Genomic DNA, 21,002 nt, shown 5'->3' on the forward strand with positions numbered 1-21,002 from the left:
GCGCACTGTACGACCAATACCTGTGTGACCAGAGGAGGGGGACGTGTGTGCCCAGTAGATTAGACGGACAAGAGCAGGCACGTACTGCAGCCCAGCTGGAAACTGAGGTGGCGATGTCTCTTTGCATAATGCCTGCCCTATATCCGCGTCCATACTACCGGCGCCACAATGCAGGAGGCCGGGAGGATGGGGGTGTTGTCTCTGGGCCTCTCCTCTGTGTCGTACAGCCGTGACAGTGCATCTGCCTTCACGTTCTTCGTACCCGGGATGTATGATGGAGTGAATTGAAACCAGGTGAAGAAAAGGGCCCACCTGACCTGGCAAGGGTTCAGCCTCCTCGCTGCCCGGATGTACTTCAGGTCCCGATCACCAATGTTGTAGTTCTGCTCCGCCAGGCTGAGCTTCTTAGAGAAGAAGGCACAGGGGTGGAGCTTAGGTGGCGTGCCTGAGCGTTAAGATAGGACAGCACCTATCCCTACCTCGGAGATATCGACCTCCACTACTAACGGTAGTGATGAATCGGGGTGGGCCAGTACCGGGGCTGAGGTGAACAGACCCCTCAGGTTACTGAAGGCCCTGTCAGCCTCAGCAGACCAGCGGAGCCGGGACAGCCCACCCTTCACCAGAGATCTGATGGGAGCTGCGACCTTGCCAAAGCCCCGGATAAACCTCCGATAGCAGTTGGCAAAGCCAATAAAGTGCTGCACCGCCTTTAACGTGGTTGGAGTTGGCCAATTACGCACAGCTGAAATGCAATCTCCCTCCATCTCCACACCTGAGGTGGTAATGCGGTATCCGAGAAAGGAGACGGACTGTTGGAAAAACAGACACTTTTCTGCCTTGGCATAAAGGTCATGTTCCAACAGTTGGGCCAGCACTTTGCGAACCAGGGACACATGCTCGGCACCCGCAGTGGAATACACCAGAATGTCATCGATGTAGACCACTGCGACCAAGCATGTCCCGAAACACCTCGTTCACAAAGGACTGGAAGACAGATGGAGCATTCATCAAACAGTAAGGCATCACCAGGTATTTATAATGCCCTGTGTCTTCCACTCGTCTCCATCTCTGACATGCACCAGGTTGTACGCACTCCGGAGATCTAATTTGGTAAAGAAGCGCACCCCATGCATTGACTCGATCACCGAAGGAATGAGTGGGAGAGCATAACTAAATCGTATAATCTCCTTGTTCAGTGATCGATGATCAATGAAAGGGCGCAGACCGCCGTCTTTCTTCTTCAGAAAAAAGAAACTCAAGGAGGCGGGCGAAGTGGAGGGACGTATAATAATAAAATAAGTGACTTGCTCGTGATGAGTCTCATGGGTAACCATAGTGACTGGTGCTGTAACTTCCCTAACAAACCTGGACCCTAATGGTCGACTGTCAAGTGCTCTGATGGGGAGTGGAATGGATAGGGGAACCAATGAAATGCCTAGACTGTGTGAGAATGACCTGTCCATAAAGTTCCCAGCTGCGCCTGAATCGACTAGCGCCTTACACTGGGGAACTACAGTGTGTTCAGGAAAGTTGTTGGTTAGGGTAAAGTGCGCAGCAGAGGACTCTGAACGAGTGTGGGTGTTCGATACATGGGGTGACGCGAGAGTGCCCTGCCTGGCGCCTCCAGACCCAAAAGAACGCTGATGACATTGTGCGGTGAAATGTACTCTCGTGCCACCAGAGTGACACTGGCACTGTCGTCCTCCGCTCTCTCGGATTGCCGCTCCATCAGCTCGTGATCCGAGTCGGGCGAGGTTGGAATGGGAAGACCCCATCCAGGACGTCCTCTGGCCACCAGCAAGTTGTTCAAGCGGATGGCCATGTCCACCAGTTGAGTGAAGGACAACATGGTGTCCCGGCAGGCTAGCTCCCTTCGGACATCCTCCTGCAGATGGCACCGGAAGTGGTCGATGAGGGCCTGCTCGTTCCACCCGGACCCAGCTGCTAGTGTCCGGAACTCCAGGGTGAAGTCCTGCGCGGTCCTCGCAAGACCGCGTTGGCCCACTCGAGGGCTTTCCCCGAGAGGCAGGAGACAAGGGCGGATGATGGGGCGGGGCTGATGCTGGAATAATAGAGCTCCAGTTGGAGGAGGAATCCTTGGCAGAGAGCAGCTGTCCCATCAAAATCCCTTGGTTGGGATATATGGATCCCTCTAGGTGCTGGGTGGCTGGATCCGGTCGCCCAAGCTGGCTAGCATCGTTGAATGCTCCTGGACATGTGCCATGACTCCAGGCATGCGCTCCTCTCCCGCTGACTCCATAGAAGGTGGGTGATTTGGTGATGGGTGATTTGAAGGAGTCAGGCGCAGAGGGTAATCACAGAATACAGATTTTATTCCGGAATACAGAGTTACGCAGGATAGCGTCAAACAGTCCATTGTGCAAAACAGGCACACTGGGAAAATATACCCCGGCAATACAAAATACACATAGCTCAACCGAGCTACACTCATCTCACATTAAACAATCACCCACAAGGACAAGGGGGCAGAGGGAACACTTATACACATACTAATGAGGGGATATGAACCAGGTGTGTGTAATAGACAAGACAAAACAAATGGAATGATGAGATGTGATGCAGCAGTGGCTAGAAGGCCGGTGACGACGAACGCCAAAGCCTGGCCGAACAAGGAGAGGAGAGCTTCGGAGGAAGTTGTGACAATTGGCTTTATTAGCTTACAATGAGTTGGATTGCCAGGAATCATATTTTTCATCATGCTTCCCTTTTTTGACTTAAAGTTGACTATTTTTCAAAAACGGAATCTATGGCATTATTTAGGATGCTTAAGACAGAAGCTTATACCATACAAAAAAAAAACGAATTATTTGAACAGTACAGAAAGTTTGGTTTCACATAAAACTACACTGCTCAAAAAAATAAAGGGAACACAAACAACACAATGTAACTCCAAGTCAATCACACTTCTGTGAAATCAAACTGTCCACTTAGGAAGCAACACTGATTGACAATACATTTCACATGCTGTTGTGCAAATGGAATAGACAACAGGTGGAAATTATAGGCAATTAGCAAGACACCCCCAATAAAGCACTGGTTCTGCAGGTGGTGACCACAGACCACTTCTCAGTTCCTATGCTTCCTGGCTGATGTTTTGGTCACTTTTGAATGCTGGCGGTGCTTTCACTCTAGTGGTAGCATGAGACGGAGTCTACAACCCACACAAGTGGCTCAGGTAGTGCAGCTCATCCAGGATGGCACATCAATGCGAGCTGTGGCAAGAAGGTTTGCTGTGTCTGTCAGCGTAGTGTCCAGAGCATTGAGGCGCTACCAGGAGACAGGCCAGTACATCAGGAGACGTGGAGGAGGCCGTAGGAGGGCAACAACCCAGCAGCAGGACTGCTACCTCCGCCTTTATGCAAGGAGGAGCAGGAGGAGCACTGCCAGAGCCCTGCAAAATGACCTCCAGCAGGCCACAAATGTGCATGTGTCTGCTCAAACTGTCAAAAACAGACTCCATGAGGGTGGTATGAGGGCCCGACGTCCACAGGTGGGGGTTGTGCTTACAGCCCAACACCGTGCATGACGTTTGGCATTTGCCAGAGAACACCAAGATTGGCAAATTCGCCACTGGCGCCCTGTGCTCTTCACAGATGAAAGCAGGTTCACACTGAGCACGTGACAGAGTCTGGAGACGCCGTGGAGAACGTTCTGCTGCCTGCAACATCCTCCAGCATGACCGGTTTGGCGGTGGGTCAGTCATGGTGTGGGGTGGCATTTCTTTGTGGGGCCGCACAGCCCTCCATGTGCTCGCCAGAGGTAGCCTGACTGCCATTAGGTACCGAGATGAGATCCTCAGACCCCTTGTGAGACCATATGCTGGTGCGGTTGGCCCTGGATTCCTCCTAATGCAAGACAATGCTAGACCTCATGTGGCTGGAGTGTGTCAGCAGTTCCTGCAAGAGGAAGGCATTGATGCTATGGACTGGCCTGCCCGTTCCCCAGACCTGAATCCAATTGAGCACATCTGGGACATCATGTCTCGCTCTATCCACCAACGCCACGTTGCACCACAGACTGTCCAGGAGTTGGCGGATGCTTTAGTCCAGGTCTGGGAGGAGATCCCTCAGGAGACCATCCGCCACCTCATCAGGAGCATGCCCAGGCATTGTAGGGAGGTCATACAGGCACGTGGAGGCCACACACACACTACTGAGCCTCATTTAGACTTGTTTTAAGGACATTACATCAAAGTTGGAGCAGCCTGTAGTGTGGTTTTCCACTTTAATTTTGAGTGTGACTCCAAATCCAGACCTCCATGGGTTGATACATTTGATTTCCATTGATACTTTTTGTGTGATTTTGTTGTCAGCACATTCAAATATGTAAAGAACAAAGTATTTAATAAGATTATTTCATTCATTCAGATCTAGGATGTGTTATTTTAGTGTTCCCTTAATTTTTTTGAGCAGTGTATTTTCAAAACAGTGTCACTTCAACAAGTTTTGACCTCATATCCTCATGTCCGTTCTCTACCTGCTAAACTACCAGTCAGGAGTAATTACATGTACAAAATCCTAACTATATTTATAAGTACAGTATCCAGTAGAGGTCGGTTTTTGACAGTAGCTTAATCGAAGAAAGCACTGGAACCACGGCGAAATCTGTGGGATCTCACATTTTGCAACACACGGTTTGAAAAAGCATGTGATCAAACAAATCTTCGGACGTCATTGATGACGTACTTCTGATAAAGTGATACACACATCGGCACACTGCTTTGAAGTTAGCTGCTTAGCGATTTAGACGCATGCCTTGGAGGTCCAGTACAAACAGAGCATCACTAGGTTTTTGTAGAGATGGGGAAACTAAGCTTCCCGCAGTTTTGAGGTTTTCCAGACAAATTTGTCGAAAATATGTTCATTACTAAGGCTTTGATTAACACAGTGTACACTAGTGGCACCTGCTGGTCAAAATAATTTAGAGCAGCCAAATTATTATAGATTACGTCCCACACCCCGTAGCGTGTGGGCAGCGTAGCCTTTTTGTCTTCTACCACACCAATACCGAACCATTCAGGTGGTTGTTCGACAAAACGAAGCTTTGGACGTCATTGATCACATGCTTCTGATAAAGTCATACAGGCACTGCTTCGAAGTATGCTGCTTAGCGATTTCGACACATGCCTCGGAGCTCCGGTATCAAACGTAACATTACACATTTTTGTGAGCCACACACGCACCACGCCGGTCACATCAATTCCGAGCCCCACCCGATATCCAACATCAGGAGTGTTTTTTCTCTGCAACAGAGAGCCAATGGAGAGTTGATCCGTGACCCGCCAAATAACATCAATTTATTGAATTGTGTTTATGACTCCAGGGTAGTAGGCTAATCCCATTCCCTGAATGAATTTGTCTGCATGTCTATTCAACATTTAGATAAAAGAAAACCATGCCATGAATTAAGAATGATAGATCTATATTCTTATTTTCACAATGTGATGCGGAAAGCCTATTAGAGCCCGACCGATATGTGTTATTGGGTCTGATACCGATTTTAGGGAGGCAAAAGTCACAGATTACCGATACATGTGCTGATATATTGTTTTTTAGAGGTGGAATGAAAAACATATTTTTTTACACAAATTTTGCTCCAAAGGATTAACAGACACTCTAAATGACATTTTCCTAAGAAAATATTAAACTTAACATTTTATTTGTGGTTTACAGGATATCCACCAAAAAGCAACTATATCCTCTATAAATATGACAGTACAACTTGTATGTGTCTATCTATGGCAGTGGATAAGAAAAATGCTAAGTGTTTGTGCTAAACCACAACAAGGGGTGGTTGGCTGAATGAATCTGAAACTGCACTGTTCACAAGTTCACAAATAAGCATTGAAATGCAGTAACATGCTGTTTGTAATGTCACCACTAGGTGTAAGCATCAGCATTTGTCTTGAGTAGATTTACTACAGTGTTTACAACAGTCAAAGATCATGTAAACAAACACAACCTCACATTGAGATTACATTATGGCAAGCACAAGCTAGCTGTTTATTACAACAATGTTTTCTTACAGAAACCATATGTACATTACACTGTTATTCAACACAAAATATATTGGCTATCCATTTAAACCGCAAATGGCATGCGCTGATGACTTAAAACATTTATGCAGGCAAATGCTTGCTGCACTGGTTTTAGTTGCAAATTGGAATTTAGCTAGCTAGCTACTTATCTCATCATGAATGCAAGCACATGGCTGAATGATAGATCTGTGCCAACTGTCTTGCTATTTGCAGATTGCAGATTTTGGAAAACTAACTAAATAAGCCCACTTGCTAACATAATAGGCCTAGACAGTAACAATGTATTTTTGTATCAAGGATGAGTGTTCAGTTTGGCGCCAGTCCAGTGTTAGCACGTAAGTAGCACAGGTTGCTAGCTAGCTAAGCTAACTACCTTACTGGCTAGATAGCTAAGCTAACTAACTTGCTGGCTAGCTAGCCAGCTAACATTAACTATGTGAGAATGTGAAGTGTACGTTTGATGATTTACATATTCAAATAACCTGGCTGTGGTAAGCTACTCACCATCAAACCATCATGCCTACTCTCTCTCACATTGTGACATTGGTCTGAATGATGTTCAATGAGCAGCTCGTATAGCGCCCACTTCAGGCAACCATTGACAATTCTTTTATATTATCGGAAATGAGCAGACATATTTGTTTGTTCTATGTATACAGGTGCGCAATATTGGTTTTAGAAGTGGTGGGGACATAATAAAACATATATATATTTGTGACTCGTTTCAGGAAAATAGGCGTCACGCGTGACTACTTGGCACAGATGCCTTCTGGAACATGTGAACTTTCATGTGCCTTAATAACAAACGTGTATACCATCTGTAAATACGAATACAATTGTTAAATTATGAGCCTAGTTGGTTTAGCCACGGAAAAAGACAGGAACCTTCCCGCTAGCCATGATTGGCTGAGATAATGGGTGGGCTGGACATGCCGAGAGATGAGTTCAGATTGGTCTACCATGTAGCATGCTTCTGTCTATAACATGAGCTGGTCAGTATGTGTATGTAATCCTTTTTAACATTACTTTAAAAAAATATATCACATAGTAGTAGTAGTAGTAAGCTACAAAAGTGTTGCTCTCCACTTTCGGGAGGACCGAGTATGATAGCTAAGGAGATGGAGAAAATTCTGGCATTTGATTGCAGATATGCAGAGGGAGTCAAAAAGAGAACACACAGAACGCTAATGTATAAAACACCTGTCTCCGGATTACATCTTCAAACTAAGGGCAACCATGGCATCCGTGACAGAGAGTGAGAAGCATCCATCCATGTATACAGGTAAGATAGTCTAACTAGCTACATTTTCAGATATTACACATTTCAAATTTTGTCAGAAAGTCATTTTCATTTCAAGTTTTAGCATACTGTTAGCTATCTAGCTAACATTAGCTGGCTGGCTCGCTAGCTAACGTTATGTGTATGATCTGTGTAGTAATATTATTCGTATCTCAGAACTACTTGCATTACTAGTTATAGCCTAATGTTAGCTAGCTAGCTAACATTGAACCTGGTTGGTTAGCCACCTGCAGATTCATGCAGGGTAGTAACATTATGAGTTGGGATTATGGTTCATTGTTTAGCTAGCTAGCTACATGTATAAATAAAAGACTCCACTATTCAAGTAACCATTTCAATAGAATGTTCATGATGTCACTGTGACAACTGTCGACAGATGTAGCTGGTAAATTCGCTCTGGCTATCTACTCCGATATCAGAGCACTCTCATCTGAGTGTGCCAGAGCGCAGAATAACTGACACATTTATGAATGCTCAACACCCGTTGAATATGGCCGGTGTCAGTAAACGTTTGCAAAAAAGCGTAAATAAATTGTTGCCAGCAGCATAGTTACAGTCACCAATGCTCTGGACAGTGGCGGCTCCTGAAAAAATTCTCAGGGGGGGCAATTTTTCTGATGATTTAGGTGACCTACACACATTTTAAAAAATATATGTCCAGCAACAACATGAAGACAGGGGCAGCATATAAGTCAATACCAGAAGCATTTATTGACTGATCTCAAAAGTGTTGGCTTACCAGGGTTGGTGGAGCCCTCAGTTTCATCTTTGCCTCGCAAAGCTAACTCAAACACTCCGCAAAACTTCACACACTGGATTAGCCGGCTGAGGATGTGGCGGTTCTTGCTAATGTCGTAGTAAATATATTTGTTATAGTGAATATGGAATATGATATGTTGAGTAAAATGTTGTGCTAAGATCTATTTAGGTCAGGAGCTGGTTATAAGTTCTGTTCCTATCCAATAACAATGGACAAAATGGTCATATCTTGTCAGCCTTGTCAGTTTCAGTTCTCCAGTAAACTTGTGATTATCAACACTAACCTCATCGTTGTGGCGGCGGACAGCTAGCCTGTATCCCTCATCCAGTTGAGTGGGAATGTTCACTCTCCCCTAAGCAGACAATCTCAAACAGCTATCCATGTGGGTCTTTGACAGCTCATGTTTCTTAATCTTTCCTGAAAGATGGTGCATGTCCGTTACACACCAGTCGCTGTCCAAGCGGTGCTGTCTGCCGTGCCGCCTTCAGGGTGAAAGAGTAAGCAGGGGGTAGCAGAAGACTGCATTAGCTACATCGCAGCCTGCTAGCCAGGTTTTTCGTTCGTACCAATTTTTGGAAAATCCTCGGGTGTAGGACTTCCCCCCTTTAGTAGAAACCTGTTGAATTATTAAATTTGGTCTGGGAGGTCCTAATTGTTTCGTTGCCAATTTATCTTAATTTGTTCGCCGTCAAAAAGTAACTTATTTCAAAGAGACAATCGAGTTGCACTGAACGCTATAGCCATTTTCACAGTAGTAGTGAATTGATTGATGAGGCTACCCGCTCTTTTTTTAGTTACGTTCATGGTTACGTTACGTATGACGAAAGCGCGTAAGTGCAAGCCCTCAGAAACCCATAGAGATTGTATTGAAAGCTGTGATATTTGAAAAAATTTGATTTTACATTAGAGGCTATGAGAGACTTCTGGGCGATTTTCAACCTGACTGAAATCGCCCCAAAAGGGGGGGGGGGGGGGGGGGCATTTGAAGCACGACTTTAGCCTGATTGGACATTTAGTGGCACTGTGGCAGATCAGACGTCTAGTTTACAACACTGATAACTACTGTTGCCGTGATATAATTGATTAGAAAAAAATCCCTTCCTTTTCCCGTTTGGCAGTGCGTCGCCCATATCGCCCTATTGAACACACCGCCCCTGGCTCTGGATAACATAAAAACAGCCTAACCAGCTCTTCTAGGGTGTGTAAAATGGTCAGAGTGAGCTGTACTCTCATTTGTGTCTGGAAGTAGCTAGCCAACGTTAGCATGTTAGCTTGGGTACTTGACTGTCAAAAACCAAAAACAGGGAGAAGGGAGAATCTGTAGACATGCTGAGATAAAAGAACATATTATTTGACAAAATTTAGCCAGCCTTCACAAGACCACAACATATGCAAATACAGTATGTCACTTTTTATGCTTTACACCTCCAGCAGAATAACACCATTTCTGTATGCATGATATTCAGTTTCACTGGCATACAGTACGTTCTATGGACGGTCTTAAACTGCAGTTATTCATGTCTGAGTCTATATGAACATGACTGGGCATTCTAATATATCTGTATGCATTCATCATCATCAATAGCGTCTCCCAGATCTTCCTCACATTTTTGTTTCACATGTTTTGTGTCATCGCGAAAAGCCTCTATCAACCCTTGATACAGTTTGGAAATCAACTTCGGAGGTTTGTCAGACTGCCTTGAAATAGCATCTGGCTTGTCCAGTGCTTGCTGGACAGTGGAAAGAAAGTGTAGAAATTCACCTCACCTCTGTCACAGACTGGTCTTCCCTGGCTGCCTGACTCTGCTGAGACTCATGTCACCATGTGATCCTCCTAAAATGAGGCATAACAAATAATTACCTTGGTGTACATTCATACATTATATTATCCAAGAATAGATTCAATGGTTCAATAATTGAAATGACCGTTATTCCCAGATCCCAGACTGTAGCTTTAAGTTTAAGCTGCTGTCCTGTAGCTACTGTAGGTCTACACATCATTTCAAGTGCATTCGGAAAGTATTCAGACCCCTTGACTTTTTTCACATTTTGTTACGTTACAGCCTTATTCTAAATTGGATTCAATAAAAAATGTTAATTTACATTTACATCATTTAGCTGATGCTCTTATCCAGAGCGACTTACAGTTAGTGCATATATTATTATTTTCATACTGGCCCCCCGTGGGAAACGAACCCACAACCCTGGTGTTGCAAACGCCATGCTCTATCAACCTGCCCTATATCCGCGTCCATACTACCGGCGCCACAATGCAGGAGGCCGGGAGGATGGGGGTGTTGTCTCTGGGCCTCTCCTCTGTGTCGTACAGCCGTGACAGTGCATCTGCCTTCACGTTCTTCGTACCCGGGATGTATGATGGAGTGAATTGAAACCAGGTGAAGAAAAGGGCCCACCTGACCTGGCAAGGGTTCAGCCTCCTCGCTGCCCGGATGTACTTCAGGTCCCGGTCACCAATGTTGTAGTTCTGCTCCGACAGGCTGAGCTTCTTAGAGAAGAAGGCACAGGGGCGGAGCTTAGGTGGCGTGCCTGAGCGTTAAGATAGGACAGCACCTATCCCTACCTCGGAGATATCCACCTCCACTACTAACGGTAGTGATGAATCGGGGTGGGCCAGTACCGGGGCTGAGGTGAACAGACCCCTCAGGTTACTGAAGGCCCTGTCAGCCTCAGCAGACCAGCGGAGCCGGGACAGCCCACCCTTCACCAGAGATCTGATGGGAGCTGCGACCTTGCCAAAGCCCCGGATAAACCTCCGATAGCAGTTGGCAAAGCCAATAAAGTGCTGCACCGCCTTTAACGTGGTTGGAGTTGGCCAATTACGCACAGCTGAAATGCAATCTCCCTCCATCTCCACACCTGAGGTGGTAATGCGGTATCCGAGAAAGGAGACGGACTGTTGGAAAAACAGACACTTTTCTGCCTTGGCATAAAGGTCATGTTCCAACAGTTGGGCCAGCACTTTGCGAACCAGGGACACATGCTCGGCACCCGCAGTGGAATACACCAGAATGTCATCGATGTAGACCACTGCGACCAAGCATGTCCCGAAACACCTCGTTCACAAAGGACTGGAAGACAGATGGAGCATTCATCAAACAGTAAGGCATCACCAGGTATTTATAATGCCCTGTGTCTTCCACTCGTCTCCATCTCTGACATGCACCAGGTTGTACGCACTCCGGAGATCTAATTTGGTAAAGAAGCGCACCCCATGCATTGACTCGATCACCGAAGGAATGAGTGGGAGAGCATAACTAAATCGTATCATCTCTTTGTTCAGTGATCGATGATCAATGAAAGGGCGCAGACCGCCGTCTTTCTTCTTCAGAAAAAAGAAACTCAAGGAGGCGGGCGAAGTGGAGGGACGTATAATAATAAAAAAAGTGACTTGCTCGTGATGAGTCTCATGGGTAACCATAGTGACTGGTGCTGTAACTTCCCTAACAAACCTGGACCCTAATGGTCGACTGTCAAGTGCTCTGATGGGGAGTGGAATGGATAGGGGAACCAATGAAATGCCTAGACTGTGTGAGAATGACCTGTCCATAAAGTTCCCAGCTGCGCCTGAATCGACTAGCGCCTTACCTTGGGGAACTACAGTGTGTTCAGGAAAGTTGTTGGTTAGGGTACAGTGCGCAGCAGAGGACTCTGAACGAGTGTGGGTGCTCGATACATGGGGTGACGCGAGAGTGCCCTGCCTGGCGCCTCCAGACCCAAAAGAACGCTGATGACATTGTGCGGTGAAATGTACTCTCGTGCCACCAGAGTGACACTGGCACTGTCGTCCTCCGCTCTCTCGGATTGCCGCTCCATCAGCTCGTGATCCGAGTCGGGCGAGGTTGGAATGGGAAGACCCCATCCAGGACGTCCTCTGGCCACCAGCAAGTTGTTCAAGCGGATGGCCATGTCCACCAGTTGAGTGAAGGACAACATGGTGTCCCGGCAGGCTAGCTCCCTTCGGACATCATCCTGCAGATGGCACCGGAAGTGGTCGATGAGGGCCTGCTCGTTCCACCCGGACCCAGCTGCTAGTGTCCGGAACTCCAGGGTGAAGGCCTGCGCGGTCCTCGCAAGACCGCGTTGGCCCACTCGAGGGCTTTCCCCGAGAGGCAGGAGACAAGGGCGGATGATGGGGCGGGGCTGATGCTGGAATAATAGAGCTCCAGTTGGAGGAGGAATCCTTGGCAGAGAGCAGCTGTCCCATCAAAATCCCTTGGTCGGGATATATGGATCCCTCTAGGTGCTGGGTGGCTGGATCCGGTCGCCCAAGCTGGCTAGCATCGTTGAATGCTCCTGGACACGTGCCATGACTCCAGGCATGCGCTCCTCTCCCGCTGACTCCATAGAAGGTGGGTGATTTGGTGATGGGTGATTTGAAGGAGTCAGGCGCAGAGGGTAATCACAGAATACAGAGTTTATTCCGGAATACAGAGTTACGCAGGATAGCGTCAAACAGTCCATTGTGCAAAACAGGCACACTGGGAAAATATACCCCGGCAATACAAAATACACATAGCTCAACCGAGCTACACTCATCTCACATTAAACAATCACCCACAAGGATAAGGGGGCAGAGGGAACACTTATACACATACTAATGAGGGGATATGAACCAGGTGTGTGTAATAGACAAGACAAAACAAATGGAATGATGAGATGTGATGCAGCAGTGGCTAGAAGGCCGGTGACGACGAACGCCAAAGCCTGCCCGAACAAGGAGAGGAGAGCTTCGGAGGAAGTCGTGACAATTGGCTTTAATAGCTTACAATCAGTTGGATTGCCATGAATCACATTTTTCATCATGCTTCCCTTTTTTGACTTCAAGTTGACTATTTTTCAAAAACGGAATCTATGGCATTATTTAGGATGCTTAAGACAGAAGCTTATACCATACAAAAAAAAAACAAATTATTTGAACAGTACAGAAAGTTTGGTTTCACATAAAACTACACTGCTCAAAAAAATAAAGGGAACACAAACAACACAATGTAACTCCAAGTCAATCACACTTCTGTGAAATCAAACTGTCCACTTAGGAAGCAAAACTGATAGACAATACATTTCACGTGCTGTTGTGTAAATGGAATAGACAACAGGTGGAAATTATAGGCAATTAGCAAGACACCCCCAATAAAGCACTGGTTCTGCAGGTGGTGACCACAGACCACTTCTCAGTTCCTATGCTTCCTGGCTGATGTTTTGGTCACTTTTGAATGCTGGCGGTGCTTTCACTCTAGTGGTAGCATGAGACGGAGTCTACAACCCGCACAAGTGGCTCAGGTAGTGCAGCTCATCCAGGATGGCACATCAATGCGAGCTGTGGCAAGAAGGTTTGCTGTGTCTGTCAGCGTAGTGTCCAGAGCATTGAGGCGCTACCAGGAGACAGGCCAGTACATCAGGAGACGTGGAGGAGGCCGTAGGAGGGCAACAACCCAGCAGCAGGACTGCTACCTCCGCCTTTATGCAAGGAGGAGCAGGAGGAGCACTACCAGAGCCCTGCAAAATGACCTCCAGCAGGCCACAAATGTGCATGTGTCTGCTCAAACGGTCAAAAACAGACTCCATGAGGGTGGTATGAGGGCCCGACGTCCACAGGTGGGGGTTGTGCTTACAGCCCAACACCGTGCATGACGTTTGGCATTTGCCAGAGAACACCAAGATTGGCAAATTCGCCACTGGCGCCCTGTGCTCTTCACAGATGAAAGCATGTTCACACTGAGCACGTGACAGACGTGACAGAGTCTGGAGACGCCGTGGAGAACGTTCTGCTGCCTGCAACATCCTCCAGCATGACCGGTTTGGCGGTGGGTCAGTCATGGTGTGGGGTGGCATTTCTTTGTGGGGCCGCACAGCCCTCCATGTGCTCGCCAGAGGTAGCCTGACTGCCATTAGGTACCGAGATGAGATCCTCAGACCCCTTGTGAGACCATATGCTGGTGCGGTTGGCCCTGGATTCCTCCTAATGCAAGACAATGCTAGACCTCATGTGGCTGGAGTGTGTCAGCAGTTCCTGCAAGAGGAAGGCATTGATGCTATGGACTGGCCTGCCCGTTCCCCAGACCTGAATCCAATTGAGCACATCTGGGACATCATGTCTCGCTCTATCCACCAACGCCACGTTGCACCACAGACTGTCCAGGAGTTGGCGGATGCTTTAGTCCAGGTCTGGGAGGAGATCCCTCAGGAGACCATCCGCCACCTCATCAGGAGCATGCCCAGGCATTGTAGGGAGGTCATACAGGCACGTGGAGGCCACACACACACTACTGAGCCTCATTTAGACTTGTTTTAAGGACATTACATCAAAGTTGGATCAGCCTGTAGTGTGGTTTTCAACTTTAATTTTGAGTGTGACTCCAAATCCAGACCTCCATGGGTTGATACATTTGATTTCCATTGATAATTTTTGTGTGATTTTGTTGTCAGCACATTCAAATATGTAAAGAACAAAGCATTTAATAAGATTATTTCATTCATTCAGATCTAGGATGTGTTATTTTAGTGTTCCCTTAATTTTTTTGAGCAGTGTATTTTCAAAACAGTGTAACTTCAACAAGTTTTGACCTCATATCCTCATGTCCGTTCTCTACCTGCTAAACTACCAGTCAGGAGTAATTACATGTACAAAATCCTAACTATATTTATAAGTACAATATCCAGTAGAGGTCGGTTTTTGACAGTAGCTTAATCGAAGAAAGCACTGGAACCACGGCGAAATCTGTGGGATCTCACATTTTGCAACACACGGTTTGAAAAAGCATGTGATCAAACAAATCTTCGGACGTCATTGATGACGTACTTCTGATAAAGTGATACACACATCGGCACACTGCTTTGAAGTTAGCTGCTTAGCGATTTAGACGCATGCCTTGGAGGTCCAGTACAAACAGAGCATCACTAGGTTTTTGTAGAGATGGGGAAACTAAGCTTCCCGCAGTTTTGAGGTTTTCCAGACAAATTTGTCGAAAATATGTTCATTACTAAGGCTTTGATTAACACAGTGTACACTAGTGGCACCTGCTGGTCAAAATAATTTAGAGCAGCCAAATTATTATAGATTACGTCCCACACCCCGTAGCGTGTGGGCAGCGTAGCCTTTTTGTCTTCTACCACACCAATACCGAACCATTCAGGTGGTTGTTCGACAAAACGAAGCTTTGGACGTCATTGATCACATGCTTCTGATAAAGTCATACAGGCACTGCTTCGAAGTATGCTGCTTAGCGATTTCGACACATGCCTCGGAGCTCCGGTATCAAACGTAACATTACACATTTTTGTGAGCCACACACGCACCACGCTGGTCACATCAATTCCGAGCCCCACCCGATATCCAACATCAGGAGTGTTTTTTCTCTGCAACAGAGAGCCAATGGAGAGTTGATCCGTGACCCGCCAAATAACATCAATTTATTGAATTGTGTTTATGACTCCAGGGTAGTAGGCTAATCCCATTCCCTGAATGAATTTGTCTGCATGTCTATTCAACATTTAGATAAAAGAAAACCATGCCATGAATTAAGAATGATAGATCTATATTCTTATTTTCACAATGTGATGCGGAAAGCCTATTAGAGCCTGACCGATATGTGTTATTGGGTCTGATACCGATTTTAGGGAGGCAAAAGTCACAGATTACCGATACATATGCTGATATATTGTTTTTTAGAGGTGGAATGAAAAACATATTTTTTTACACAAATTTAGCTCCAAAGGATTAACAGACACTCTAAATGACATTTTCCTAAGAAAATATTAAACTTAACATTTTATTTGTGGTTTACAGGATATCCACCAAAAAGCAACTATATCCTCTATAAATATGACAGTACAACTTGTATGTGTCTATCTATGGCAGTGGATAAGAAAAATGCTAAGTGTTTGTGCTAAACCACAACAAGGGGTGGTTGGCTGAATGAATCTGAAACTGCACTGTTCACAAGTTCACAAATAAGCATTGAAATGCAGTAACATGCTGTTTGTAATGTCACCACTAGGTGTAAGCATCAGCATTTGTCTTGAGTAGATTTACTACAGTGTTTACAACAGTCAAAGATCATGTAAACAAACACAACCTCACATTGAGATTACATTATGGCAAGCACAAGCTAGCTGTTTATTACAACAATGTTTTCTTACAGAAACCATATGTACATTACACTGTTATTCAACACAAAATATATTGGCTATCCATTTAAACCGCAAATGGCATGCGCTGATGACTTAAAACATTTATGCAGGCAAATGCTTGCTGCACTGGTTTTAGTTGCACATTGGAATTTAGCTAGCTAGCTACTTATCTCATCATGAATGCAAGCACATGGCTGAATGATAGATCTGTGCCAACTGTCTTGCTATTTGCAGATTGCAGATTTTGGAAAACTAACTAAATAAGCCCACTTGCTAACATAATAGGCCTAGACAGTAACAATGTATTTTTGTATCAAGGATGAGTGTTCAGTTTGGCGCCAGTCCAGTGTTAGCACGTAAGTAGCACAGATTGCTAGCTAGCTAAGCTAACTACCTTACTGGCTAGATAGCTAAGCTAACTACCTTGCTGGCTAGCTAGCCAGCTAACATTAACTATGTGAGAATGTGAAGTGTACGTTTGATGATTTACATATTCAAATAACCTGGCTGTGGTAAGCTACTCACCATCAAACCATCATGCCTACTCTCTCTCACATTGTGACATTGGTCTGAATGATGTTCAATGAGCAGCTCGTATAGCGCCCACTTCAGGCAACCATTGACAATTCTTTTATATTATCGGAAATGAGCAGACATATTTGTTTGTTCTATGTATACAGGGGCGCAATATTGGTTTTAGAAGTGGTGGGGACATAATAAAACATATATATATTTGTGACTCGTTTCAGGAAAATAGGCGTCACGCGTGACTACTTGGCACAGATGCCTTCTGGAACATGTGAACTTTCATGTGCCTTAATAACAAACGTGTATACCATCTGTAAATACGAATACAATTGTTAAATTATGAGCCTAGTTGGTTTAGCCACGGAAAAAGACAGGAACCTTCCCGCTAGCCATGATTGGCTGAGATAATGGGTGGGCTGGATATGCCGAGAGATGAGTTCAAATTGGTCTACCATGTAGCATGCTTCTGTCTATAACATGAGTTGGTCAGTATGTGTATGTAATCCTTTTTAACATTACTTTAAAAAAATATATCACATAGTAGTAGTAGTAGTAAGCTACAAAAGTGTTGCTCTCCACTTTCGGGAGGACCGAGTATGATAGCTAAGGAGATGGAGAAAATTCTGGCATTTGATTGCAGATATGCAGAGGGAGTCAAAAAGAGAACACACAGAACGCTAATGTATAAAACACCTGTCTCCGGATTACATCTTCAAACTAAGGGCAACCATGGCATCCGTGACAGAGAGTGAGAAGCATCCATCCATGTATACAGGTAAGATAGTCTAACTAGCTACATTTTCAGATATTACACATTTCAAATTTTGTCAGAAAGTCATTTTCATTTCAAGTTTTAGCATACTGTTAGCTATCTAGCTAACATTAGCTGGCTGGCTCGCTAGCTAACGTTATGTGTATGATCTGTGTTGTAATATTATTCATATCTCAGAACTATTTGCATTACTAGTTATAGCCTAATGTTAGCTAGCTAGCTAACATTGAACCTGGTTGGTTAGCCACCTGCAGATTCATGCAGGGTAGTAACATTATGAGTTGGGATTATGGTTCATTGTTTAGCTAGCTAGCTACATGTATAAATAAAAGACTCCACTATTCAAGTAACCATTTCAATAGAATGTTCATGATGTCACTGTGACAACTGTCGACAGATGTAGCTGGTAAATTCGCTCTGGCTATCTACTCCGATATCAGAGCACTCTCATCTGAGTGTGCCAGAGCGCAGAATAACTGACACATTTATGAATGCTCAACACCCGTTGAATATGGCCGGTGTCAGTAAACGTTTGCAAAAAAGCGTAAATAAATTGTTGCCAGCAGCATAGTTACAGTCACCAATGCTCTGGATAACATAAAAACAGCCTAACCAGCTCTTCTAGGGTGTGTAAAATGGTCAGAGTGAGCTGTACTCTCATTTGTGTCTGGAAGTAGCTAGCCAACGTTAGCATGTTAGCTTGGGTACTTGACTGTCAAAAATCAAAAACAGGGAGAAGGGAGAATCTGTAGACATGCTGAGATAAAAGAACATATTATTTGACAAAATTTAGCCAGCCTTCACAAGACCACAACATATGCAAATACAGTATGTCCCTTTTTATGCTTTACACCTCCAGCAGAATAACACAATTTCTGTATGCATGATATTCAGTTTCACTGGCATACAGTACGTTCTATGGACGGTCTTAAACTGCAGTTATTCATGTCTGAGTCTATATGAACATGACTGGGCATTCTAATATATCTGTATGCATTCATCATCATCAATAGCGTCTCCCAGATCTTCCTCACATTTTTGTTTCACATGTTTTGTGTCATCGCGAAAAGCCTCTATCAACCCTTGATACAGTTTGGAAATCAACTTCGGAGGTTTGTCAGACTGCCTTAAAATAGCATCTGGCTTGTCCAGTGCTTGCTGGACAGTGGAAAGAAAGTGTAAAAATTCACCTCACCTCTGTCACAGACTGGTCTTCCCTGGCTGCCTGACTCTGCTGAGACTCATGTCACCATGTGATCCTCCTAAAATGAGGCATAACAAATAATTACCTTGGTGTACATTCATACATTATATTATCCAAGAATAGATTCAATGGTTCAATAATTGAAATGACCGTTATTCCCAGATCCCAGACTGTAGCTTTAAGTTTAAGCTGCTGTCCTGTAGCTACTGTAGGTCTACACATCATTTCAAGATCGAACTTTGTATCATTCACTGAACACAGTGCATTCGGAAAGTATTCAGACCCCTTGACTTTTTTCACATTTTGTTACGTTACAGCCTTATTCTAAAATGGATTCAATAAAAATTTTTAATTTACATTTACATCATTTAGCTGATGCTCTTATCCAGAGCGACTTACAGTTAGTGCATATATTATTATTTTCATACTGGCCCCCCGTGGGAAACGAACCCACAACCCTGGCGTTGCAAACGCCATGCTCTATCAACTGAGCTACCTCCCTGCCTGCCATTCCCTCCCCTACCCTGGGCCAATTGTGCACCACCCCATTGGTCTCCCGGTTGCGGCCGGCTACAGCAGAGCCTGGATTCGAACCAGGATCTCTAGTGGCACAGCTAGCACTGCGATGCAGTGCCTTAGACCACTGCGCCACTCGCCACTGTTCCTCATCAATCTACACACAATACCCCATAATGACGTAGCGAAAACAGGTTTTTAGAAATGTTTAAACATTTATTAAAAATACAAAACAGAAATACCTTATTTACATAAGTATTCAGACCCTTTGCTATGAGACTCACATTTGAGTTCAGGTTCATCCTGTTTCCATTGATCATCCTTGAGCTGTTTCTACAACTTGATTGGAGTGCACCTGTGGTAAAGTCCATTGATTGGACATGATTTGGAAAGGCACACACCTGCCTATATAAGGTCCCACAGTTGACAGTACATGTCAGAGCAAAAACCAAGCCATGAGGTCGAAGGAATTGTCCGGAGAGCTCCGAGACAGGATTGTGTTGAGGCACAGATCGGGGGAAGAAAAAAATTATGCAGCATTGAAGGTCCCCAAGAACACAAAGTTTGGAACCACCAAGACTCTTCACAGAGCTGGCCGCCCGGCCAAAATGAGCAATCGGGGGAGAAGGGCCTTGGTCAGTGAGGTGACCAAGAATCCGATGGTCACTCTGACAGAGCTCCAGAGTTCCTCTGTGGGGATGGGAGAACCTTCCAGAAGGACAACCATCTCTGCAGCACTCCACCAATCAGGCCTTTATGGTAGAGTGGCCAGATGGAAGCCACTCCTCAGTAAAAGGCACATGACAGCCCTTTTGAAGTTTGCCAAAAGGCACCTAAAGGACTCTCAGACTTTAAGAAACAAGATTCTCTGGTCTGATGAAACCAAGATTGAATTCTTTGGCCTGAATGACAAGCGTCACATCTGGAGGAAACCTGGCACCATCCGTAGGGTAAAGCATGGTGGGGGAAGCATCATGCTGTGTGGATGTTTTTCAGCAGCAGGGACTGGGAGACTACTCAGGATCGATGGAAAGATGAACGGACCAAAGTACAGAGAGATCCTTGATGAAAACCTGCTCCTGCGCGCTCAGGACCTCAGACTGGGGGCGAAGGTTCACCTTCCAACAGGACACCAGCCATAAGCACACAGCCAAGACAACGCAGGAGTGGCTTCGGGACAAGTCTCTGAATGTCCTTGAGTGGCCCAGCCAGAGCCCGGACATGAACCCGATCGAACATCTCTGGAGAGACCTGAAAATAGCTGTGCAGCGTTGCTCCCTATGCAACCTGACAGAGCTTGAGAGGATCTGCAGAGAATAATTGGAGAAACTCCCCAAATACAGGTGTGCCAAGCTTGTAGCATCATACCCAAGAAGAGTCGAGGCTGTAATCGATGCCAAAGGTACTTCAACAAAGTACTGAGTAAAGGGTCTGAATACTTATGTAAATGTGATAATTCAGGTTTTTCTTTTTATACATTTGCAAAAATTTCTAAAAACCTTTTCTTGCTTTGTCTTTATGGGGTATTCTGTGTATATTGATATATTTAATCAATTTTAGAATAAGGCTGTAACAAAATGTGGAACAAGACAAGGGGTCTGATTACATTCCGAATGCACTGTATACTGCAAAATTCACCTGAGCTCCGTAGACTGGTCTTCCCTGGCTGTCTGACCTTGCTGGGACCCCTGTCAACATCTGATCCTGCTA

The sequence above is a fragment of the Coregonus lavaretus genome (genome assembly GCF_964263955.1).
Source record: "Coregonus lavaretus genome assembly, chromosome: 24".
NCBI classification, from domain to species: Eukaryota; Metazoa; Chordata; class Actinopteri; order Salmoniformes; family Salmonidae; genus Coregonus; species Coregonus lavaretus.